The 27,709-nt window shown below is 36.8% G+C and overlaps 1 long non-coding RNA gene across 2 annotated transcripts in view; it reads right to left on the bottom strand.

Moving 5' to 3' along the window:
- The window catches only part of LOC135417626 (uncharacterized), an 82,990-nt gene extending 58,145 nt beyond the window's left edge, over positions 1-24,845 (bottom strand). For both annotated transcript variants that reach the window (XR_010432148.1, XR_010432149.1), the window contains exons 1-2: positions 24,655-24,845; positions 24,470-24,529 (exon numbers count right to left, since the gene is read on the bottom strand). This is a non-coding gene — a long non-coding RNA (uncharacterized LOC135417626). The remainder of the gene's footprint in view (positions 1-24,469; positions 24,530-24,654) is intronic.
- Positions 24,846-27,709: the final 2,864 nt, after the last annotated feature.

The raw sequence follows: 27,709 nt of genomic DNA, 5'->3' as shown, positions 1-27,709 counted from the left end.
GTTGCAGATACATGTTGTCTATCAACCAGCAGAGGAGGGCAATGAGTTATAAGACTGGAAAAGCTAATTTCATGGGTTTTTTTGAGGAAGGCTAACTCTCAGTTCAATAACCTCCTCATTTACATAAGTGCAGTAGCTGTCAGTTCATTAGCAGGTTATTAATAACACAGGGGTGGGAAGAAGGGTTGGAAAATCTCAGTGAAACATAAGAGGCTTAGCTTCTTGTTGCAAATTTATGTTAAAGTTTGACAACACTCAAACTCACAGGTCAAAAATTATCCTGATGAGGAGTCAGAGTTCATCTACATTACACTTAGAATAGTCTCACATGAATTAGCACAATCAAATCAGTGCAGATTTATAAGTAATTTTTACAGAATATGCTTTTAAAGTAGGGTAAAATCCCTCAGAACATCCTATTTTAACACTGCATATACAACACTGTGTGTCTTTGTGGGTATGTGAACAAAAGTCAGGGATTTAAAGCATTGCATCAAAGTGAACTGATGCTTCATGCAGTAAATCTGAAGTCAACAAGAACATTCCCTTTGCCCATAAGGTGTTATAATCGACCCCAAATCTGCTGTTCAGGCATCACCAACCAGCGTGTCTTGTCCAAGTGACAAGTAGGAGCCACAGTGGTACTAGAAGTTGCTGTAGTAGTCGGATGATGGGGGTGAAAAATCTTAAACTAAAATTACACAACTGATGTGAATCTCAGGATTTCTCTTGTCTTGTCTTGTCTAGAACTGAACAAATTTGTTGCAATCCACTCTTTCAAATGCCAGTCCTACTGGCAGATCCCAGCAGTTGTCCAACATCCACCTACACAGATAGGAACCTTTTTGAGTGGTTTTCAGACAGGATTTTGATGGGCTTAGGAAGGCAAAACAGATATTCAGATAATTTTTTCAAAATGGAGAGCAACTCTTCAACATTGAAAGCACTAGCTAGTATCAAGTTCTGGCAGGGGCAATCAGCTGGTGCCCAGGGAGAAGTGTAGGAGCACGGCAAGAGTGCAGTGAAAATCACCAGAGCACCTCCAACCTCCATCAAATTTTGGTTCCGGGATCTCCTGGGCAAGGCTCGGAGTGCTGGATTTCTCTTATGTGGATTGGTTCACTTGCCTTTTGAACAAAACTTGCAGCACTTCCAGGCTCCTGTGGCCAGCTGTGTAGCTTGTCTGTGTGTAGAGTGAAGGACCACCTCCTCCTGCTGAACTTGAATTCTAAAATAACCAAAGCTGTTTCCACTGGCTCATTGCCATCAGCCATATGCTTCCTAAAGCCGGGTGCTCTCATGCTGATTGTGAATATGGTGTTACTACATCAAAACAGATTTGAGCTCTGCCATTGTACAGTCTTTTTACATGTGGATGCCTGAAAACATTTGGTCACAGATTTCAAGTTCTGCAAAAGGCAACAGAGGACCAGACAATACAGGAGCTAATAAAAAATACAGCTTAATTAACATTTTCAGAAACATTCCTTGTTGCAAGTCTGTAACAAAGATAGGAAGAGACTGCAGATGCCCAGGTTTCCTCATCTGTTTTCAGTGTTAGAAATAGTTGCCCTTGTTGGCAAGGGGCAACTTGGTTCAAGTCCCACATGGATTCAGCATCTTGTGCTTGAAACACTTGTCTTACCTCAGAATTCCTCTTTAATGTTCAGTTTTCTCTGTTTTGGGACAAAGATCGCCAAAACTATTTTTTTTACCCAAACAAAATATATTTTGATAGCCAGAAACCTCCTATGGGATTAATTCCTTTCCCCTGCTCACCCCTACCCAGCCCTCATCATACCTGTATCTCCCAGAAGCATTACTAATATATTTGGAAATATCTCTAGTAATGCATTTAGTAAATCAAAGTAGAAGACTTTGGCTGAGAAAACTTCAGCTGAACATTTCAGTAATTCATATTTCATTCAGGTCCTACGGACTTTCCTTGTCTCTTTGCTGGATGTTTTCTAGAACAATCAGCACCCTACCACATGTAAGCCATCATGCTGAGTTTTCCTCAGCATACAATAGTACAGACTCTGGCATAGTGAGAGATGTGCTGGCTGCAGTAAGAATAAGACCTGTTTGCCAAAATGAGTCTGCAACCAGCAAATAGCCTAAAAATATTCTGATATTATCATGCCAGGTTGATTTTGGGATACAGGGGAAAAAAATGGAAAAAAGAAAAAAAAAAGAAAAAAAAAAAAGAAAAAAAGAGAGTTAATTTTTCACTATGCCAAAAGAGGAGCCTCGAGTTTAAGCTTTGGGAGAAACAGAAACAGACACAGTTTGTTTCAAGAGGCACGCCTTCAGTGAGAGGGAACTTGGACACTGGTGCAAACGTATGCTCTCAGAATCTTAATTTGCACTTCATTCCTGAAAGAGAAAAAACCAAACCAAATCCCCCTCCTCTTAGATGTTAAATGCTTCCTGAATAAAACACACCTGTCCTGCTCCACTCACAACCTGCAATGCTGAAAGCAGCAGTCAGAGCTGAGCTGTCCTTCCCAAGAGCACCTACTGAAGTTCTCCCCTGTCTCGTGCTGTATCTTTTTTTATTATTTTGCGATTAGACCTGGCATTTTTGTTTGACATTTGGTACTTTGCTGGAGTCATTTAACAAAGCGAACATCACAGCATGCTATTACCTTACATCCCCAAATTGTATATTTTAATGGATTTTATTCTGCTTCTGACCACAGTAGTTTGGGAAAACAGAAAAGGTCAAAGAGGGTCATTAAAATTGGCCCCTTTGCAATGTAATATCTCATTCTTTCAGTCCACAGTGCTTCAAATACCAGACAGATATTTACTGCTCTTCATCTATATCAAATCGTAACAGCTCAGAAAGAAACTCTCCAGTATAGGAACCAATTAGAAATAGCACATGATGGGAAGCACTTTTTCTGCATTTTAATTTCCTAAAGTGTTAGCAATAACCTGAGAATTTCCAAAGAGAGAACATATCAGTGTGATACTTGAAGTTTCATTACTTTTTTCGTCATTCTACAGAGAAATTTTTGGCTTCAAGCACTGCCAACACAAAATTACCCAATACTAAGGTTAGATTTTGTTCTTTTGAACAGCTTTGCGATACTGAGTGATAAAAGAAACCCAAGCTATCAGTACATTATTTTTGAAGCACTGTAGTGTGCTCATACTGAATGTTTTCCATTGCGTTACCCTGAAACCATTACAAACCAAGTAAGATATTGTACAACTGTCATTATAAACCCCCATGTTTCTGAATTCTAGAGATGAAAACGAAATACTGATATTCAGGGAATGCTTTTTGTGCCCTGACAGCTACTAAACTTCTTTCTCTGTTCTAGGGTGACAGCTCTAATAACAAAGAATGTTAAAGGTGTGGTACAGCACAGCCCAAGAGTACCAATGGACTTTCTTCCACTGGGGCAATTTCTCTCCTCAGAAGCATTCAATACCACTCTGCAATAGTTTATCTGTTCTGAAAATGAGTGTATAAACAAGTGAAGTCCCTTGGACACTAGACTAAATTTAGAGAGCAAATAAACCCTATTGATATCTAGTGAAGCAAAATGCTCTAAATTGAAGATGAAGACCACGTTTTGAGGCTTTGGGGTTTTATTGTAAAGACAAATCTGGGTGAATTACCATTTTGCCTTCACCTACAGCAGTTATTACCTGCAGTGGTTCATCAGACTGTGGCAGAAGGGTAAGTTGCAAGGTAAGAAAAACTTGTGTGTAAACCAAAGCTCAGAAGCAGGAGGTATGAACCCAAAATGAGCTTCTGCTCACAAGCCACCGCACGCCTGTAATTTTCCCTCACCAGTCCTATTTCCATAATTTTGATCACACCCTTTCCAGGAATTTCAAACATTTTAAACTAGCTGATTTTTTTAAACTTATTTTAAGCATTTCTATTACCACATAAGTGTTTATATGTATAAATATGAAGCCCTTTGACAGAATTCTGAAAATTTTGAGAATGTATGCATGTAGAAATGAATCATAATTAGATAGTCAGAAAATATGCTAACAATGATGAGAATATATTGGAGTATCTGCTGGAGCTCTGGAGAAATCAGATGACAGGCCACCAGTTATTATTTAGCGTAACTCTGACAAACACCAAGGAACAAACTCAGTAAAGACTTATGAAGAACTGGCCTCGTTTCTCTCCCTGGAAGTTATGGTGCAGTTGAATTTGCTTGAAGACAGAGATTTTTGACACACACACAGCTGAAGACCCTCTCTGCCTTACACAGATCCATTGTTTTGGACATGGAAAAAAATCTCCATAAAGCACTGGTAAACAAAGGAAGGCCTGGGAGGAAAGTCAACACTGTAGGATATGAATTCAGATGAAACTCAACATTTGAAAATACTCATTCAACAAAGTGAAATAGGAGACAAGATTTCAAGAATGTGCAATTTAAGAGCATATGCTTTAAAAATAGGGCAAAAAAGCTAACTACAGTGACAATTTAATGGTCAAAATGAAAAAAAAAAATTGAATTTTAACAAGAGGGAAACTTCCACACTCAGGAGAAAACATGAACAGGGTAGAATCTGTAGAAATCCAGCTGGCACTGGCCTGGGAGGAAATCTCAGCAGCAGTAATAACCTCCAGCAAATCAGATATCTCTGATAGGAAAGAATTTGGAAAGAGGACAGACCAGGATAAGGACAGCAAGAAATGCACATTTTTGGAGCCCTGATCAGATGAGTTTCAGACTAAGAGAGAGCAGGTGGCAGGAACATAAATAAGAAATAATCAATGGTGTTGTAGAGGTAGAATAGATTTCTGCTCAAATGTTTATTTGCTTTGCAGCTGTGAGCAGTAGCTGGTCATATTAATAAATTGAAGCTTTAATGGATGTCAAAACAATATAGAAGATGAACTATTCCTGGTATGATTTTTAAGGCAGACTATTCAAATTTTAAACCTTCCATGAATAGGACCAATATCCAAATATCAAGCCATATTTTCAGATGTGCATGATAAATAATATAGAATCATAGAAAAAAAAAGAAAAAAAAAAGACCTCCAAAACTATTAAGTCCAACCCTATACCAAAAGAACATGCAACTCATTTTCACAGTGTATCATTATTGAAGCCTGAAACATTGTCCCCATTTTAGAGAGAACTCGAGAAACTCAAGCTTGAATTTCAGATCTGAAGGCTCAATACTACTGCAAGATTTTGAAGTAGAACCAATTTACCCACAGCAGAGGCTAAAGGGCACCTTCCCCATCACATGTGGGAGGAGCACATTCACATTTCTGGCATTCACATTTCTGGCAGTTTTTATGATCAATTGGAGAAAGAGAAGTTTCCTGTCCTGATTCCCAGGAATGCTGCCTGAGAATATAGATACTCTGTGTGTGTTTAAGGTGATTATACTTATTTTCAAAGCGTCTCTTTCAAACACTTGACAGTATTCTTGGCACTGAGGTAGAATTTAAAGTAGTGGCTCAAAAGCTTCACCCACATTCATTGTTTAACGTAACAGCGACCTGACAGGGAGCTTCTTTTGTAAGGGAAAGCAATTTCCTCTGCACAGCCCAAGCACAATGGACACCAATGGGGCTGGCACTGATATCTTCTGGCACTGCCCAGTGAGAAAGCAGCTACAAAATATATAATTTAACCAAAAAAACCCACCCTAACTTTTAAATGCTTTATTACAAATTGTTATTTTTCCTTTCTTTCGATGTGGGTCTTCTTTTGGTGGACAGAGATTTTCATTTATTGTTCTATAGGAGAAACACAGTTGTGTATGCCCATGATAGTGATCCTTTGAATCTGGTTTTGGAAAACTCTTTTAAACTAAGAAATAGTGCAAGTAACACAAAGCACAACATCTTGGTTATCGTGTTGATAAGGGTTTGTTTGGGTTTTTTTAATATTACATGCGATTATTTTTTAAAATTTATCAAATCAGTCATTTTTAATTTTTTTCACTATGCTAATACATGAGTATGATATATCCAGTCTGAAACAGTCACAGAAGCATAGATTGGATTGGAAGGAACCTTAAAGATCATCTAGTTCCAACCCTCTGCCATGGGCAGATACACCTTCCACTAGACCAGGTTGCTCAAAATCTCATCCAACCCGGCCATGAGCACTTCCAGGGATGGGGAAATGGTGTGTGTGTGTACACAGGGATGCTCAGAAGCAGGTACATGTACCCCATGGGCACAGCCTGTGTGTATGAGTGTGCACTTTCAGTTATAAAAGCAAAACCAGCAAATCTGTGTGATTCCATGTGTTTTGGTTCCATTATCATTGTCATTGGTGTATGTCAGGACTAAATCTGCTGAAGCTTTGAGTCAAATCCAAACACAATCAATATACATCAGGTTTTGGCTTAAATATTAAACAACAAAACCCAGATAAATGCTGAGAGGGTAGGCTAGGAGCTCTTGTAGGATTACAAGGATAATTTTTCTTTGCCTCAGAAGCTCAGTTAATTAGTACCTGGAAACCTTTAAAAGATGCTTCAGAACAGAGCTGGTGTTGATAAAATTTCTGGCCCTGTATTACTGGACAAAAATGTACATAAATGGAATATTTGGAATATATCTGTAGAGAGAGCCTGGAAAGAGGGAAAAGACATTTTTAAAGTCTGAGGCAAATTGTTTTTAAGTTAGATAATCAGACTTTAAAGGCAAATTTAATTGCATGTAGAGGCAAATACTTTTAAATTGAATTATAAAGCACTCTCTCAGCAACACCAAGTACAGGATTAGATTATTTTAAAATATCTTGTACAGTCTAAAAAAGAAAAAAAAATCTCAATTTTTCATCACACCAGAAGTGACAGAGCCAAGCCTGGGGAGGAAGCCCTGTTTCAGACTGGCCATATGAACAGTAAAGTGTGACTGACCTACTTGTGCCATTTCCAGTAATTAAGTAGCACATCTGTCCTTCAAATGGTGCACGGTAATGAACAGTAAATCAGGAGAGAGCAATGTCTTTGTTAGACAAGTCAGTCCAGAGAAAGACTCATTACATCACTGAATTCTTTTATCTTTTAAGTAGACAGCAAGTAGGGCAATTGCTGGGTGCTGCAGGCATCTCCTAAGCATGGCCAGGACCAGGTACATCCATAGCATTCATCCCTCTGTCAAGGAACTGGTTTTCCAACCTTGGTTGCATAGTTCATTATAAATCAAATTACAGTAGGATGAGCCATACCAGCTCCCTATGCCACTGAGGAACTGCAGCCACAGAAGACTTTATTATTATTTGAAGAAAAAAATTATTATCTTGATGAGGAGTTAGAAATATGACCAACTATGTACTGTCTTCTGAAAGAATGCCACAAACCTTAGGTAAAAACTACATCACTGTATGTTAACATCCCATCTTTGTAATGCCTACTGTTCTTTACAGTAACAATATACACTTTAAAAAATTTAAAATAACATTTTTTCTCTAGCTCATCCCCCTTTAATTACCTTTACACAAATTTTTCCATAAGGACAGGAAATGTAATCTCCATGGTAAAAGGAGTCTCACCTGTTGCAGGATGAACTCTGCCTCTGCCCGTCGCATTGAGCACTGCAAGCCAGTCTAAGTTTCCATCTACTAAATAACTTGGAACTGGCAAATCCCATTGCAGGAACAAGGGGCCCAAGGGAGCCATTTCCCTCATGGAAGACACAGGGACGTCTAACATTACAGCTAGAACTACTGAAAAGGAGCTCAGCATTTTCTCATAACCAATATGCTTTTTAAAAACAGGTTACCAACCAAGAGACAGAGGAGATTTTCTGGTACACACTCAGGCATCTTAATGTTCAGATTAACAGCAATTCACCTTACTCAACACAATTCCTCAGTCTGGATGTGTCACAGACTAAAAGAAATAGCCTATATTCAATGTATTCTTTATGTGGGAGCTCAAGGAGAACTTCATTGATTCTGGCAATAAAACACTGTCAGAAGAAGCAGTGCTGGGACTGGTGGATGCTCAGCAATGTGAGAGACCCCTGGAAGCCCCTCTTAATGGAAAACATATTGTTATCTCAGAGCACCAATTACCCCTCACCCCACATGACTTACAGCAGGGATCTGAGACTGGAAGAGATCATTCAGGCATTCAGACTTCACAATCCTTTTCTGGGATCAATTGACCTTCAGGCTCGTAACTTACTATCCACCCAAACAGACTACAGTGCAACATCCATCTCACTGTAAATCTAGCTGTGCCAAATGTAGTTCCTTTTTTACTATAACACACAGTCATAGTCATCCTTATCATCAGGAAAAGTGATGTACAGCTTATTGTAGTGTTAAAAAAATATCCAGAGATTACTGTACAGCAATATCAGAGCATGAAAGAGATTTAAGATTGCTTTGCTTAAGCTTTATGAAAGGCAGACAATAATAAAAATAAAAAGGGGGGAAAAACCTCCTCTCATGGTGTTTTCTCAAGTGACACTTGAAATACTGGAACTCTTATACTTATCTAGGACAAACCAAACACTGAATGTGAAAAAAACACTGTAGTTCTGAGGTAAAAAGACCCCTGTAGAATGACACCAGCTGTATGGAAATCCCACTGTAGCGAATATTACCACTGCACCAGGCATAAATAAGGAATTCACTCAAGGACACATTAATTGCCATAGATAACACTGCTTATAAAAGCACAAAGCAGTAGTAAATATCACCTAATCCACATTGGCTATGAATACTGAAGCTGAAAAAACTGACATGATAGAGAGAAAGAAATGGAGAAGAATATCTACAGCTTCTCTAGAAAAACTATGTTTTAGCACAAATGCACCTCACATGTTAGGAGAGAATTAAAGGAGTAAAGTCCTTTGACCAGTCTACACAGGAAATTTAGGCAATGCAATGTTTCCTTCTGGCTTTGGAGTCTGAAAAAATGTGAATTCAGTTAGGCAGGTCTTGGGTCAAGTCCAAGGAGGACTGTGGTGTCTTGTTAGTTATTTGTTATAATATTTATGAAGAAGTCAATTGCAGCCTTTTGCAGAGAAATTCCTAACAAGAAAATTTTGGAACTATAACTTCTGACATAACGTGAACTTTTGAATGTAAGGGTCTACCTACACAGTAGACACATTCAGAATCAGAAACATTTCTCTCTTTTTTTTTCTCAAATTTTGCAGACATTTTCATGAGTTTCTAAAATTCATCAGATCCTCTGGCTGAAAACTTCTGCTAATCATCTCTGAAAACCTTGGCAATTAGCAACTGGTTTGCTGCATTTAAGAGCAATAAATATACTTTACTTCCTCTACTACTTATTCTTTCTGGTTATCCCAGAAAAATAATAAACACAGCTTTTAGTCACCTGAATGTGTGAATTTCAAGTGGTACTATGAAGTAGCAGATGACAGGAAAAGAACAGAGGAAACAGCAGTGTTCCTTACATACAGCTCTAGCAACAAATGAGATCGGATGCTTTCTGCTCATCAACAAAGAAGAGCCAGCTGCAGAACAGTTTAAAATCCATCATATCCTGCTAAATAAAACCTTCACTGGAAGGGTGGAGGAAAGATTAGAGGAGCTTCTATTATGGAATTTATAGTGTGATAATTCTTCACTCTTCAGATTGAAGAGTACAATTCCTAATACTTCCTTCTTTCCTGTGATCAGACAGCGAGGCCTAAAACCAGTAACAAAAATGATCTGCTTCAATGGGATTATTTCCACAAAGGAGGGTTTGCAGAACAAGAGCTTAAGTAGTCCACTCATGTGGTGTTCCCTGAGAGCCTTCAGGGAAATCTTCAGAGAGAGGCTTTCTGCAAGTGCTGTGTAAATTCATTTAAGAGGATGGGTCAGACACTCAGCTGATGCAATTCAAAACAGTGTTGTTTGTATCAGCTATTCTCTAAGGTTTTCCCTGTAAGATCTGACCTGTAGAACCAGCTGTATATTAACATTATCATTTTTTGCTTCCACAACTGATAGGTTTAATAAGCAGCCATCTCTTTTCACTGTTCCTGCTATGAAACAAAACAGAAATACAGTCTGTAATAACAGCAAGGTCAACGTGTACTGTTAAGAAACAGAAGAGCAGTTCACTAGAGAATGGAAAGGATGCTAAATATTTCAAGAATCTGCTGCTTAAATAAAAAGAAACCTCCTGTGCATTAAAAATACATTTATTGATCCTTTTCAGGATTCAACAGAAATACTCCCAACAAAAGAAAACTTAAAAGGACTTTTCTGTTGCCAAAATGGGTAGGCTTATAGGACTGTCTTTGGTAAATGTAGCAGAAATCATGAAACATAAGTAAGAAAAGGATTTGGATCCCTTCTTTCTGTTCAATATTTAACCCAAATTACAATTTAAGCATTGAAAGTGCAAGGAGGGAATTAAAAGAGTCAGATAAACAAGAAAAAAGGTTTGTTACTTAAGACATCCTAGCTAATTTATACGGATAGAATTGTTAAAAAAAAAATTAAAAAGACCCTTTCTGTCATCACTTGACAGAAATAGAAATCATATCCTTTACTCTCAGTGTACTCCTTTTATCTTTCCTCTCCTTCCCTTAGCGAATATGAGGCAAAAATTACCACTGGCAAAACAATCTCTGAAACCCTTTGAAATCCCAAAGGAAAAGAACCTGGTTTTATTTCTGCTAATATGGATTCTGGAGTAAATTCACCCCCAAACCTTCCTCCTATCCCCCAAATAAACCCCATAACACAAAGCACCGACCTTTCTCAACACATCACATTTGCACCATTTCTTTAATGTCTTTTTGCCTTTGCAGTTCTGGGTTGTAACTTTCACAAGAGACAAAGAGACAACTCAGTTTTGGGAAGAATGAAGAACTCTGCTCTTGGTACTATTAAAAAAATAACTGTAATGATTTATGCAGTACCAGACTTAGAATCTGCACTGCAAATATGAGTCCAATCTGGGAATTTGGTGGGCACATTTTTAATATGTATGGAAAACCCAGACTCCAGAGTTTGATCACAAGGGGCGGTTGGGAAGTGAGGAACTCTAATATTTGTTTAGTGCACTTCTGTGGAAAAGCCCTCTGGTGCCTTAAAGGGCCAAATCAGTACATGTCCTGCATTTATGTTCCCTCTCTTTCTTGTCCATGTATATCTGTATATATTCTTCAGTTAGAAAATGTCAAAGCGTATATAATCTGAAATGAATACTGATTCCAAATGACCCACAGAGAGAGTTGGCTTTTCTTTATGGACATCACCAGTTTGGGAGGCCCAGCAGACACAGGGGACCATAAGCCACACAATTGAGACCTGATGACTGATATATGAAGGAGAAGAGCTGAAAGGTCTTGACGCGCAACAATGGAAACCAAACTGGGCTCCTGGTCTTAGCACCTCATTTAATCTGCCAAAGATTCTCACTAAGGGGAATAAGGCTCTTTGAAGCAGATTAATATGTTTGGCTCAGTAGCCCTGAGAAGGGGATGCTACTGATGTATGCCAAGAACATCAAAACCTTGTGTACTTGAACTTGCTAGCAATATCTGCCCTCACCTGCTTTTGTTGCGAAGCACTGAAAACACCAGGAAGAATGGGCCAGCTGAGTAGCATCAGGCACAGCTACTAGCAGTGACTGTTATTAAATAATTAGCAGCATGACAGAGACTCACAGGTTCAAATCGTTCATTTCTAATTTTTTTCATCGTATGGATAAAAAAATCCAAGTGTTTTGAAGTTTTATCTAGGGAATTAGAGCCAAGTTTCCATGCTTTACTATTATATCACATATAATTGAAAATATTGTGCCATATGAGGCCAAATTTGACTTTAAGATCCAGCATCAACCAATTTCTTCCACAGATGGAGCTTGCAGGACACACTCACACGTCCATACCGAAAAGTAATCTATATTCAATTTGACTATCAAAGGAGACTACTCACCATCACAACGTGACAGATTTTAGTGATACTTTTTGATAACCATTAGTTTTAAAACTGATTTTGATTTCTTGTAACTTACTACAATAATACTTACTAATTAAAATAATTAATTAATTACTTTGGTCTGTGAGTATATCGGGAAACAAACAAAAGCTTTTAAAAATAAATATAAAAAGAGACAAATCTATGACAAACATAGTTTGGGTAATTAAAATCCAAAAAGGACCACCCAGGTATTTCTAACCCTGTTCATACTTTATGTCTTCCAATGTCTATATGTATAAAAGTGATGCAGAAACCATACAGTCATTGCTGAATTTACTAATTAAAATGCAGAACTATGTAAAAGGGAAGCATGGAAAACATTTCTGACATCTAAAGACAAGGTAAAGTTATATAAAGAAAGAGTTTGCAGAGCAATGGCTAAAAGGCTGGCATAAATTAACATTCTTGTGTCAAATATCTGAAGCAACTGAACTTATCTTTTAGCAAACAAAGCTAAAAATATGGAACAGTTACTTTTGCTTTCAGCAGGACAAGTTTTTTGCATAAAATGAAATATTCATAAAAAAATGTGGTTATAAAAATAGGCAACTTATCACTGCAGTCATAAACACCAAGAGCCAGGAGATGTATCCACATCATAGGGAGGGTAAAGCATATTCTAGTACACTGTTGTCCCCCAGGACATATTGATATGCCCTGAAAAGCCCTTCAGGTATGCAGGATATGTGCTCTCTGCCTGCCAGATGGGCCAAGTCTGCAGCAGGAAAAATACAGTGGAGAAAACATAAGAAAACTTTTTTCATTAGATGTAATGTTTCTCAAAAGCTCTCTCACAATATCTCTTTCCAAGCTTTTGATATGTTTGCTTCAACACTGTGCAAGTGCATTTAGCATTCACATAAATATGGGAATTGCTTTGGTTTGCCCACCAACATGTTAAAACCCTGTAGAATTCTCCCAGAAAAGTGAATTGGATGAGGCAAGATGCCAGGGGAAGATCAAGTTGATTTCACATTTCCCAGCACAGTTCAGCTCAGATGAGGGCTTTGCTGGAAGATAAAGATTTGGCCATTCCTAATTGATTGGCAGTTTTATGAAGGCTACAAGTGTAGGAACTCAGCTGGAACTGTCATAAATTTTGCTAGTTGTCAAAAGTGGGATTAAAATCAGGTCTTAGAGGGGTGTGGGAAGAGTGTAGGGGAGTCAAGGCATTAATCCTGACAGCAAAACCTCAAGACAAAGTTTGAAATAGAGTTTTCTTTATGAATCTTACATTATTTTCTTTCCTTTATGGAAAGGCAATGCACTAGAGAGGTCTTTGTCAAATAACGTGCATGTGTGTACAGAAATATTGGTTTCACATATTGAAATTGAAAGGAAGAAAACAGCATTCTTGTTTCACTTGGCTGAAAGACAGCAAGTGAGAGAGGGAAGAATATGGCACTCCTTAAGGTAAAATGAAGTATTTAACATCTTTCATAATAAGCAAATTGTCATATCAAAAGTCTTCAGCTCAAGAGCAAAACATATGAATCTATTTTTAATTTACTAGCTTTATGAATTTTGCAACATAGCCTAGAAAGGCAAGAGGAAGTAGGGGGAGGAGTGGAAGCTACAGAATTAACAGAATAAAATATTAATATGTAGGCACATAGAAAACTCTAAATGTAAAATTAAAATATATATTAAAGAAAAAAGAACTATGGGGCCTGTGGAAAATACGTGGGAAAGAAAGAATTTAGTGATGCTAAGCCAATAATACCATAATGTTTCCTTTGCTTCATATGCTGGTTTGAGTTTATAACTAATGGTTTTTCAACTGTTCTCTTAAGGCATTTCATTTAATTGCAAATTATAGAAATGAGATTCACTAAGGTTTCAAAGAAACGCTCCAAGCACTTACAACTTCATACAAGGCCTTCAAATGATCCCATGAAGTGTTGCACCTAAATACATGCTCATGGCTTACTCCTCAATAAACTGATATAAAATCTCTAGGAAAGAAGGAATCAAATCCCAAGCCTCAAAAATCAAAATCATTACATGTGCTCCTCCTGGCCAAGGTCCTGTGACTGAGAAGGATGAGAATTTTAGTTTCTCTGTACTATTTCAGAGTTAATATCAGCATGAGGGTTGGGAGGACAGGATGAAATTTCCCTACAAGACTGATTTCTGATGAAAATATTTACCCCAATTTTAAAGTTATGAAATGTCAAATGTTGTACTGATTTATATGCAGATAATACAAAAATATTGTCTATGATTTTATCTATGAGATAGAATACTGTTTTCTTTTCTTTAATAGCCATTATTACTTACTGATCCATAGATCAGTTTGAATTTTTCTGAGCAAAGATTTCCTGGTATGATAGAAAAGGACAAATGAAAATATTTTTTTAAAAACTAATAAAATTATCTGTGTTGGTAAAATTAACATAAGCACTGCACTGTTTTTCTCCAATTAACAGGGCAAATACTATCTATAAAAATGGGTAGAAAACGTGAAAATAAAAAAAATATTTTCTAAATGTTAGCTTTACAACACTAACTTCTTATTTTAATGTTATGACACTCTTACTAGAGGAAATCTGCCTCAGTCTCCAATACAGTTGGAAAAAAATGAAAACAAGAAGTAGATTTTTAGCTGGGAAAAATATATAATTTAATAAGGCTCCTATGTTTTGGGGGGTTGTACAATGCCTGCAGAACAACATTTTGCCACTTGTACTTTTTCTAGTGTCCTACAATAATATGAATTGATTCTGGGAGTTTGTTATATGGGAAGAGGGAACAGAGATCTGTGTTAAGCAAGTCCTATGGGATCAAATCCAGCCCAGTGTAAATTTGTGTCTCTGCTGTTGCCATGATGAGTAATGGGACAGACCCTCAGTGACCCCAAGGTGTAGTTTCTACGAATCCATGGAGTTGTGTTGATTTTCAACCACTGCAGGTCTATCTCAAATACATCTGTCTGATTTACATTCATTGATGTGAGTCGTCCTGGGCTTAGAAATGTTTCTGGGTATGAGGAATGGCATTTCAAACACAAGCACATGAGTTGTGGTCTCTTAGGAAAAGAAACTTCTCAGGGTATACATGTGGGGTTATCACTGTTATTTAGTACTATTCTCTTCCCTTTAACCTAAATACTTACAATTTCCTTCCACAGGAGAAAAAGTTCATTTTCTATAGGCAGTGAGAAAGGAGAGATATTTATTTAGTTGTGTTAAAAGAATCTGTGACAGTCTGGTTCTTGTTTTCTATTTTACTTGGTGACAACTCAAGATACAGCCATCATTGTAACTAAGAATTTCAGAGCATTAAAAGTACTCATTACTCAGTAAATAAACACTAAGTTCTTCAGCTTCCAGGCCTATAATATTTCTACTGTCATACTTGATAAGATCAGTAACTTATTGAGTGTACATAGCTTTCATTAGTGTAAAGTAGCATAAACTTTATTGTGTCTAAATATTAATTTAATGAAACACTTGTTAAAGCCATTGAATTAATGTCTAAGATGATTAAAGATTTCCTTTGAATAACTGTAAACTCAATAGGATTTAAAAAATGCTATATCCTTCTCTCTATTGTGTGCAAACAGAAAAAAACAGAAGGGTAAATAAACACAGAAGACCTAACTTCAAAAATAAAATTACTAAAGACATCAATCATACTCTTAAAAATTCCTGTGAAAATAAGCTTGCTCAATTTAAAAGACCTCCAAATTTACTAATATTCCGCATAATTTGTCTAACATTGACAAAAATGATAAAAGACATCAAATAGTGTGCAAACAGGACCTCCTTGAGAAGAGTACGGTGATGGAAGCTACAGAGCAGACAATGAACGACTTTAAAAATGTGTTACACTCCTTCTCGATGTAAGTAATTTAATGCAAAACAGCAACAGACACATTGATTAGGTTTTTGTGTTGGTTTCAATGAGACTCTTGGGTGGCAAAATAATGGAGGTGTTTCCTGGCACCTCTGCAGGGGAAGCCCACCAGAGAAACCTATTAACATTGAAGACCAAAATGCTGCTGGATCAAAGACACCAAGGTTTCAGAGTAGCTTTGGAGTTTTACAAATGTTTCTGGAGAAAAAGTCATCTAGCATAAGCCAATATGAAGACTTACTACTATAAAACTTATATTTTATTATTCACAACAATAAAAGCATCCCCCTTCTATATATTTCAGGGTTTGATCAGTGTTAACACCATTAGAATCTCCACATTATACAAGGGCAATGAACTTGTACCCACCTATGCCAGCAAGCAATGCCCTCCTTCTCCACAGTCTGCTCTGCTTCACACATTGCTAAGATACATCCCATTATAGTAATAAAAGCCCCATGTGTTTCCTCTGCTTATTGGGATGGAGAAAGAAAAACAGACATGGACTGAACTTAAGTGAATTAAAATTAACCTAATAGTCACAGTAATTTAATCAATGGCAGGTGGTCTGGCTGCCTCTGTCTACACTTTCCAACTAGAAGCTTGTGTCCTGTTTGTAATAAGTATTTCTAAAGCTGTTTACTAACTCAAGGAAAGGAAAATGAAGGTCACTGCTGAGTAGCAATGGAAAAGGAGTTTCACAAGCACTCAGCACTGAAGTGAACACTGATTCTGATCTGTGTACTGAAAATGCTATCATTAATTTCAACAAGACCAGTGCAAAATATCTTGGAAAATCTGAGGCAAACATGTTTCTTATATTTAAAAGTATTGACTGGTTGTTTGTTCTTTCTGATTTTTTTTCTGCTGCTATGCTCCCCCTCATGTATTCCTTCTTCAACAAGATTTAAAAAAAATCAAATATTACAAAGAAAGCTGAAACATATCTTGAGGGCATCAGGATGGAGGAAAGCATTTTCATATCAGCAATGTTATTTTTATAAGGTTCAACTTAAGAGCTACAAAATATTGCAGATGTGCAGCTGGAAGGGTCAGCAGGGACAGCCTGTGGAGATCTGATGTTCAAATTGAAAACCTTTTTATTTTGACTGAAGCATGATATGCTGGTATCTAATCTTTATCAGCAGCTTTATCATAAAATGAACATAAAGCAGCAGAAGGCTACATCTACTAATTGCTTTTCAACAAATAATGCCTTTGGGAAGGGCACAAACAGCAGCTTTATCAGCACTCCCTGGAGTTTGGTACCAGATTCACCTAAAGATGGATAAAGGGACCCATGCTGGGTCCTCCTGTGTCCATGGCTGTGGGTGACCCACACTGGGACAGGAACACCCTGAGGGAATGTACTACCTGCATTATGCTTCCTATAAGTCTATCCTGCTGAGACCAAAGGGATAACTAGCCATAAAACATTTTTCCTTTTCACCAAGCATCTTCAGATATGCCTAGAAAAAGTAGAGCAGTCTTCTGCACTCCAAATTATGCCATGCTGTTTGTACTTCTCATGTGGAAAAACACTGGCTCAATACAAGTATGCAAGTCTGAATCTAAATCAAGGCAAAGAAATTTATTTGAAATACTCACTTTGACATTCCCCTTTCTCTTTCAGGAATCTATGAAGTACTAAGGAGAATTTGTATCCTGTCTTTGCTGCATATGGACAACAGCAGCAGTAATTCATACGTTCCTCTAAGATTAAACATTTTTTGCTAGGGCTGAAGTCTCACTGAAGTAGGGGGGAAAAAAGACTCTGCATGCCAGAAGATAGAACAGAAATATTTGACTCACTGAGATCAAACTTTGAAACAGCAATGCATTAGTTGTGACAAAAAACTGGCTCAGATCAGAGTAGTCCTTGTCCCAGAAAAGTAACTATACGTTGGATTCAGCAGTTTTATGAAAAAGAGACATCTTCTGTTAGTTAACTAGCATATTTTAGCAACTGTATGTCAATTTAAATCCATTTTACTTTTGAAAAAAACCATTTTTAATTTTTGCTCCAGTTAAAGAAATAAGCTGAAGTCTGAAGATTTTTCTTGATATTATTTCCCTTTCTTTCACTATCTTTCTCCGTATGGTGTTTTTAATTGAGGATTTCAGGAGCTTTTAAGTTAAACAGGATTTAAAGAGGAACCAAGCTATTGTTTATTGAAAAAGAATAACGCAAAAGGAAGGTCAAATTTTGATATCTTGATCTTTAAAGGAAGTCAGAGAGGCACTCTGCCTGAAGAGCAAACTCCCCAAGTTGCCTGTGCAGAGTTGCCTTAGCATATACCTCAAAATTTACATTGAGGTATATGCTAAGTACAGAGGCAAGACAAAGTAGTCTCTATCAATAATATTAAAAAGGTTAAAAGAAAAATTATTACTGTAATTAAAAAATTTACTTCAGGAAAGTCATTAATATGGGAGTTCTATAAAATGATAAGAAAAAAACCACAAAATTTTGACTAGCGTCCCATTTTCTGCAAACTGCTATTTACCTCACCTTTTGGAAAAGTTATACTTAAATTAGTCAAAAAAAAGTCAAAATAGTCAAATATATTATTCTTAATTCCTAAAAATCTTCATTTTCTTAGATTTGTTTCAGTATCTTGGTATTGGGCATACAGAGAAAACCTCAGCTGTTATTTAACAGTGGCAGTAAAGGAAGAGACATGCATGAAATTCTGAATTTAAGTCATCCAAACTCTTTCTCTCTAATTTACACCTAAACCTGAAAGTAAGCAGACTCTGTTTGAGACCACACTTACTAGAAGCCACACCTTTTATTCCACCTACTTGAAGGAAGGCAATTTTTTTCATCCCTTTTGTAAAGTCACAGCTCCTCTCACTGCCTGCAATCCCCTTTACCATTTAATCTTCAGCTTTCCATCCTTTGCAGTTATCACCTTTATCTTTCCTCTCCTACTTTTGTCCTTACAGACCAGACCCAGCAAACTAAAAGAAAAAATGTTTCAGATAAAGGCATGAAAATCATGGGACAAGATGCTTTTCTGACAGTCCGCTTTTCTCTGTGCTTTGTTTCTGCTCTTTAGGCTATGAACTCTTCAGAGTTTATTAAGTTGTTAACTTTCAACCTACATTAACAAGAATTTTCACTTGCTCCCAATGCCAATACTAAGTAATGAAATTTAGGGAGGTAGTGATTAGTGCTGTGATAATATACAGTAGCAAGGAAAGTTGTATATAAATATATAAGAGGTATTTTATTAGAAGTTTTGGAGGAAAGAAAGGTATATCTGTTCTGTATTTAGCCTAGATTTCTGCTAATATTTTTAGGATATTTTTGCACTATGAAGTATAAAACAGCACTAAGGAAGGCAATATTACCCACTGCAGCATCCAGGGAATAGAAAACATCGTATGGATGATGCATCTGTATCAATATATGACTGATTCAGAAGCAAGTAGGTTTAGGAAGTGTTTATATTCATGCCTTCCTTAAAAACCTGGGTTTTGGAGACATTTGCAAGTCAAATCTATGTCTTATAAATACAGTTAAAACATAGGTCATAGTCAGGCTTTCAGGATAAATGGATGTAATTAGAAAAATGTAGGCAGAAGTAACCTGAAAGTAATTACAGATAAATAAAACCTGGTCAGTATCTGGAGGTTGAGTTCTGTATTCATTAGGATAATTAGAGAAAAACTTGGATCACTGACCAAACAGAAGAAAAGTTTCTGGAATCCCAGTACAGCACCAGCAGTAAGTAAGTACCTGCATTCAAGTGTGAGTAAGTATTAGAGGCTTGAAATCAATAAATTAATAACAGAAGCCCTCACTCATTTGCATGGAAAAGAAGAAGTCTATCAATGTTTACGTGAAACAGTTTACTAAATTTACTTATTTTAAAGCAAAAAAAGAAAAATCCAATTAGATGCTGTAGTCACTAAATTCAAAAGAACCTTTCCTTATCAATTCCATCAGACTCAGTAATTTCACATGTAATTTGCATCTGTAAGAAACAAATATTATGACTTAATTACTAAAAATAAGCTGTACACAAAAGCATTCAAAGCCAGTCGGAACTTTGTATGCTTCCCTTAATGTTATTTCTTGATTGAGTACTGTATGGTGTCTTGGTTGTTTTTATTACTTGGTTGACTACATATTGACTGTTCAGATAGTAGAAATCTGAACATTAAGAAGTCTTATTAAAATCAGATTTGAGCACCAGAACCTCATCTATTTAAGCAGTTGTAACAACAACAGACAGAGTTACTGAGGATAACAGAGAGGGCTTCAGGAACTCCTTGGAAATCTAGGCGTCATCTCGAGCCTTACAAGTCTGTTTATCATCTGTCCATATTCCCAACCTGACCTGGTATTAGTCAATCTTAAATACCTCCAAAATTATTGTACTAAATTTATGTTCAAGTTTAAATTTATTTATATTATCTTCTGCTAACTAGTGCTCCACACAAATGCTACCTCGGACAATGAAATAGTTGAGTTGCCATACCTGTTTTGCCTGTGACTTCACTGATAAGGTTTGATAAATATCCAGTACCACACCCTTTGGATTACTATTTGTCAAAAGGTATGGTTCAATAAATTTAAATATATTTTCACTTTAAGGTCTTTTTCTCAGCTGGGATAAACAAAGAGAAATGATAGCATGTAATACTGGCTTACTAACACTGGCACATCCCCACACACTCCAACCATCTTTCTTCCCATTACTTTAAATCTTCTTCGTGAGTGGAAAGGACAAGGCAGAATTCAATCTGTTCTATATAAAATTAGACAAATTGCCATGTATTTTTAAGCTCCTATTGCCCCAACACAATCCATGTAATACTGACCTCAGATCTCTTCACATGAGAAAATCGTGCTTCTCCAGTCCATGGACTTCTCATTCCCTGGAACAGATCTGAAAAAAACTTAGCTATAATTTCCCCTATGCATTTACACATTTTCCTTGGCAGAGATTTCTGCAGCACAGCACGAGGTCAGATTTGGATCTTCCCTTGAATTCCATCATCCTCTTTTGTCACGAGGTCAGATTTGGATCTTCCCTTGAATTCCATCATCCTCTTCTTGTCACAACAGATAAAGAATAACCCAGCCCTTTCGCCTACTCAGTGCTGGTTGCTCTGCTAACAGCAAAATGTTTCTGTGGTTTATTCTTCTTAATGTATTTCTGAACCTGTGGTGCTATGAGCCAGTAGGATATATAGGTTTTGAATACCAGAATGTACTTTTTTGCGTGAAAAGGTAAACAACAGTGTCCTTCAGTTGGGCCCAAGTGTCATGTAAATATTTCTCACATGAAGTAAAAAATAGAGTTCAGGTTTACATACAGAATTACAACAAGAGTCTCCCTGTGTTTTCTCCTTGGTTGGCCTGAGTAGAAAGTGAAACCGATTACAATGCACTTAAAAATAGTTCTATTGAGTAAAACTGTGATATTAACTGGGCCAGACAGGATAAACAAAGAATAGGACACTGCCATTTTATCATTTGCTGTATTGCAGTATGATCATTTTGGATTGGCTTAACCTCTCTGTGTCAGCAGACTAACCCTAGTGATCCTCTTTAATAACATTCCCATGCTTTTAAGTTTAAAAAGTGATTTTTCTATCTAAACAACAGAATTATTTATGATAGGATTTTTTTCTGCAACATAGCATCAAGCATAGGGTTCCTGTGTACTGTCCCTTATTGATGAATTGTGATTACTGAAGTTCATGCTGGTATTATGCTGGGAAGATAGGAAGTAACTAGGCCATAAGTATATATTTTCCTTGAAGGAATCACATCTTCTGTTGCAAATTCTCAGCACCTGTGGGTTGGGTAGGAACACAGACCCCCTCCTGTTCCTGCCCTCTGTTCAGTTCTGGGCCCCTCACTACAGGAAAGACGTTGAGGTGCTGAAGCATGTCCAGAAAAGGGCTGCTGAAGTGTCTGGACCACAAGTCCTATAAGGAGCGGCTGAGGGAGCTGGGGGTGTTTACCCTAGAGACAAGGAGGCTCAGGGTGGATTTCATTGCTCTATGACTACTTGACAGGAGGTTTGTAGCCAGGTGGAAATCAGCCTTATCTCTCAAGTAACAAGTGATAGGACAAAAGAAGAAGTGGCCTCAAGCTGCATCAGAGGAGGTTTAGATTGGATATTAGGAAAAATTTCTTCACTGAAATGATTGTCAATCATTGGAACAAAGTACCCAAGGAAGGGGTGGAGTCACCAATCCTGGAGGTATTTAAAAGACATGTAGATGTTGCACCTGGGGACATGATTTAGTGGTGGGCTTGGCACTGCTGTGTTAACAGCTGGACTTGATGATCCTAAAGGTCTTTTCCAACTTAAGTGATTCTATTATTCTGTTTTATGTTTTCTCTTTCCCAAACTGCTTAGACTCTGCCTCATAAGTTCCCTGGAAATGCTTCCTTTCAGCTGCTCAGGAAGAAGCATTTAGAGAACCAAACCATAGAAGTTTTAGGTCCAGATATTGAGCACATCAACCTTAAACTCAGTAATGATCTCTTACATGAATTTCAGATATTTCTGCTTTTTCTTCCTGCATACTTATGATATTTCAAAAACATGATCACTTCCCAAACATTCTAAAAAACAGTGATAATTTTAGAAGGTTTTTGAAGTTCACAGTTTTCTTCCCACCTCACACTTTTTTCAGGTTCTTAGATCTCATGTCACTTCTTCTGTAAGGACATTAAAACAGAAATTCACTTTCTTCTCTTTGCTAGTTAACACCATTTCACTTTCTGGAAGCTTATTTTAAATGTTTATTTTAGTAATTCTCAGAGCTCTTCTCAGGGTTATTAAGGAGTCTGATAGCTGATGCCTAAATGCAATGCTCAATATGTTCTTACTTTTTTCCATTTTATTCTGATCCACCTTTCTAAATATTAATTTTAAAACTGATGATAATTCCCCTTGAACTGGGAATAAGTCTGATATGTCTTTCTTCATTTCTGTTAACATTGATTCAGCTAATCACTTAGTATTCCAACCTTTCATATGTTTGAGTATAGCTTGCTAGAAAAATTTATCTAGTTCATGATGGACAGAAGTCCATTAGGCAAGCAGCACAGATCAGGCCATGTAATAAGTGTGCATTTGCACATCAAACTGCATGAAAATAAACTCCACACACACACACCGTCAAGCATAACAGCCCGGTGAGATGGGACACCTGTCTGTCTGCCTTTTATAGATACCTCTTAGACCTCAGCATAGGGCCCTGAGCTCCCCTGAGGTAGCTATCAAGCTTCTCATGACTGAAAATTTTGGATATTTGAAAGCTGAAAATTTTTTGACACTTCATTAAAAAAAATTAAGAGGCTACCATACAAAGCTAATGAATTACACTGCAAACCCTTAACTTCCATTTTTAAATATTAAAAACCTATATAAATAACAGAAACCCTTCTCCATGTTTTCATGTGGCTGTGCAGATAGTAACTGTAATGATCTGAACAGCTGAAGATCAGAGGAACTCTAATCACAAATACATTAAGCTACTGACTGTGGTCATAATTTATTTTGAGTAAACTTTTGCGGGAGTATCCATCTGCAAAGGTATAATGAAAGGAAAAGGTCTTTGGAAATCCATCAGGCTGGTTTTTGATGGGAAGTGTCAGCCACTGAAAATATCAAAATATAGCAAAGACAACAAAGAACACAGGGCAAAAAAAATTACTGCAACTGTATTCTTTGATGCTGAAAAAGCCTTTGATACACCTGTAAGAGAGTACAGGGCAGATTACTTTTCTAAAGGCTTTCTAACTAGAAATAAAGTTCTTTAATATTTTCTCAACTCCATTTTTGTAATAAATACATAAATATTAAAGCCCAGAAATACCTGTATGATTTGTTGGGAATAACTTTTTTTGAGAAACAAACCTACCAAAGGGTTTGTGCATTAGATTGGCCTTTAAGAAAGAGAAGATCTCAGTAACTATGGCACAAAATCTCCTGACTATTAGATATATTGGATTGTTTCCACATAAATATCCACTGTTTAGCAAGAGTTCCTGTCCTTGGAGATACGCAGACTGCCACAGAATAATAAACGTACCATCTAATATTCTACTAATGATATCTAGAAAGTAATTTGTGTGGAGATTATTTCTACTGGCAAGTTGACTGCTGAAGGTGTCTGTTGCACTCCTGAGGGTGCATAACTTTACTTATTATTTACCAAAATTTGTGAACCTCAGTGATGAAACTTTAATTAAATAACCTCCTAAATGGATTCTTCTATTTGACCTTATGCAGTTTCATAGACTTAGTTTGCACAAGGGAGTTTCACCACTAGGCCACTCAATTCAAATCTCATATAGTTCTATTCTGCTGCAGTGCTTTTATAAGGAATTCTAGTATTTGCACAATAACATCTGTTTTCTTTTCACTGTATTGTAGATATATTTGTACAGACAAGCAACTTGCTACAAAAAAAGACAGGAATTACATTTAATCCACACAAAGACTTCATTATAGTTCTTTTTTGTTTTTTCCCCAGATCAAGTTGGTATTCAAGATAAATATCATTTTCTTAGGCTATTCTTATGATGAAAAACTAGACTACAAAATTTGACTGTGCAAATTATTCACCAGCAAAGATCCGCCTGTACAATGATTTTAACACTACATTTGAATTACAGAATTGAGCAGAATTGTTTGATCAGGAGTACTCACCTACAGACCAGTAGAGGAAAAAGGCATACAGTGGCATATATAGATCCAGCAGGGAACTAACTGTAAATATGCACAGAAAAAGAAGTCAGACACAGTAGATAAGAAAATTATAATCTGTATTAACCAAATTAATTTTAATTACAATCTGAAAAATACATTTAAAGTAATTTATGATGCTGGCTTACCTTTTGCACTAATTAGGCTTTCATAATAAAAGTATAGCAATAGATTACTTTTCCAGGAACTTTTGTCCAGATTTTAAAAGAACTTTATGTGCCCACTTTCCTGTCAAAAAAGAAGCTGTTAAGTAATTAGGATTTGAAGATCTATCGGTTTTACTATCTGAAGTATGATTAATTGTTTAGAGGTTTTTTACAGCAAAAGATAAGAAAAGTGAGTGCTTTTTCTGTTGCACAAAACATGTCTTATTTGCTTGGGCTAGAATCTGTCCCCATGCAGAGAAAGATGTGAAAAAGTAACCATATGAGGCCAAAATAGTATGACTATTGTCCCTGAAGACATCAAACTTCAGCTACATATTACTAGCATTCAAACATAATATTTCAAGGCTTGAAATTACATTTTTAAATAGAACAGAAAAAAATCTCATTCTTTGGCAGGAGTATTTGAACTGAGCTCATTAAAACATCTCTTGACAGGTTATATTAAGTGCTGCAATTATGCCTAATTTTAGTTTAGTACAATATGTTAATTTTAAACAGTTTAAGAGATCGTATCTCTTCTGGCCATTTTCTCCTTGCTTTGAAAGCACACTTCACTTCTACCCCAGCAGTAATCATAATTTTACATTGGAACTAGCTGCAGTTCTTTAGCTCTTATATGGCAAAGAACAATTTAATAGACACATTGGCCTTACTCTGTTGAAGCCCACATGTTTTTTGAAGTTTATTTAATTTAATATCACTACAAGGACAGATAGGAGAGACCTGGAATGTGCCAAAACATAAGATTTTATCTTTCCTTAGAAAACAGCAACAAAATTCACACAACGTACATGGCAAGAACAACTGAGAGCTGGGATTAAACATATAGAATGTGTTCATCAGCTCTCTAGGTGAATAAGTGTAAGAAAGATTCTTTTCCATAAGAGAGTATTTGTAGACATGGAAGCAATCCTTGTGGTCTTTGTTTGGTATTTTTTTCCCCCCATGTATATGGATCTGAAACTGGTAATCTAATAGAGCCAATTGTAAAAGAGATTAGGGAAAATATGTTAATATTTTACTTTGTAATGAACTGAAAAAGACCCACCTGATGATACAGGTGGAGTTGTGCACTTTGGGTTAATGTAGAAGGCAGTACTTCACTCCACATTTTCATTTAAAGAGAAAAGACTAATGATTTTAATTTTCTCTTTTGAAAGGTGCTATATAACATAAATAATATAAAGCAATGTCTGCCTGGTTTGAAAATTGAGAGATGAGAGTTTCAGATGCAAATTAACCTATAAAGCCCAATTCTGAGTTCTTATGATGAAGACATTTAAGTTTCATGGAGCTGTACATGAAATCAGGAGTGGTGAACCTTCCCTCCTGTACCAAATACATATCACAGTCTTCACACAATCAGAGGCATGAGACACATAGCAGTGCAGAGAGCAAAAGTTGACAGGGAAAAGATGAGAGAAGGCCACTGGAAGTCCACTGGACTCCTAGTACGTTGGTAGTATTTTTTTTTCAATATAGAAAGGGTGAGATAACAACTGTGAGTGAATCCTAGACTGAGAATCCCAGGCAAGAGATGGGAATCTTGCATGGGAGCAGCCATGAAACTTTCAGGGGAAGCTCAAGATCAGACAGGATGATCATCCCACGTCAGACAGAAGATGGAAGGGTCATTACTCATCATCTGAGAGATTAATTTCAGAGCAAAGCATCTCACTTGCAGCCTTCCACTTTTCTGTTCTCCTATTTTCCAGTTCAAGAAGGAGCACAGAAACATCAGTTATATATACTTTTTTTCCCAAGATAATGGAAGAAAATCCTAAAAATCCAACATCCTAAGAAATGTCTCTTGTTGGGAAAAGTACAAACCATAGACAGAGGTTACTTTTGCTTGGCTGAGCTGGATGTCCATGTCACCTCACTGTTGAGATTGTCTCCCCTGAGAGGTGATAGATCACTCAGACCATGTAGGGGCTGTTTTTAGGTTAATTCTTTTAGTGAAAAGATTTGTAAGTCTTTAAATGTTAGGCGTACTGAAAACAGTCAGTAAATAAAAGAGGATAATAATACCAGTAGCAATACTATTCCAACATCATGAAGTTGGAATAGACACTCTGTACATCAATAGATAATCACATTACACATTCCATCTGAACATTTCAGACTTAATCAAAGGCATTAACTTGACTGTCAAGCACTAAAATAAGGAGTTTTATTTGATAGCAAATTTCTTCACCATGAGTAAATATCCTTTATGTCAGATTCCTACATAAGTATTGATAACTAGATTTCCACATTAAGAAAAGTAATAGAGAGTTGCAACAGATGGGTCAAGATTTTCCTATGAAATTTTAACAAATCAAATTATTAAATACGATTATTCTTTCTGCTACCCTGGATTTTTTCCCAAAAAATTTTAGTATAAAATATTGTATGTTATAGATTTGATCTCTTAAGGGAAGCATAGCAGAGAGAATGTGAAACTTTGGGTGCAGTAGGAATAGCAAATTACTTTCAGAAAACATCCAAAAGTGCCATTTCTACTTGGTCACCCTCTTGGTGACTGAGCACAGTTAGTTCTTGCTGAGCACTGACAATGGAGCTCAATGCTGAAGTAACTTTTGATGACTGTTCAATGTCTTTAATTATTTTCCTTTGCGCTTTCTTTGCATATGCCAACTAAAACTGGGACACTTTTTTTCCACTTTCATACACCAAAAAGTTTCTATATCTTGCACTCCATGAAAATGCGCCATCTGCTTTTCAAGTAGCTTCAAGAGACAAAAATCAACATCCAAATATTACAATAGCTTGGAATTAGAATTTTTCTTCTCATAGCACTGAGTTCTCCTGAGCCCACTCACAGTTTCAGAACTGCATTTTCTTATAGCACATCACGTAGAGGAGGTCTCTGTACCTGTCAATTCCTTCAGGCAGGTATCTGGATATACTGACAGGGTCCTTTTATGCCTGGTGCCAGAACACAACCCTCCTCTCTGGTACGGAGGAGGCACAGGCAGAAGTTCAGATAGTGGCTCATGTCAGTGTGAGGTCC

Source organism: Pseudopipra pipra, chromosome 7, assembly GCF_036250125.1.
Source record: "Pseudopipra pipra isolate bDixPip1 chromosome 7, bDixPip1.hap1, whole genome shotgun sequence".
Classification (NCBI taxonomy): domain Eukaryota; kingdom Metazoa; phylum Chordata; class Aves; order Passeriformes; family Pipridae; genus Pseudopipra; species Pseudopipra pipra.
This window is presented reverse-complemented; position numbering and strand designations above follow the sequence as displayed.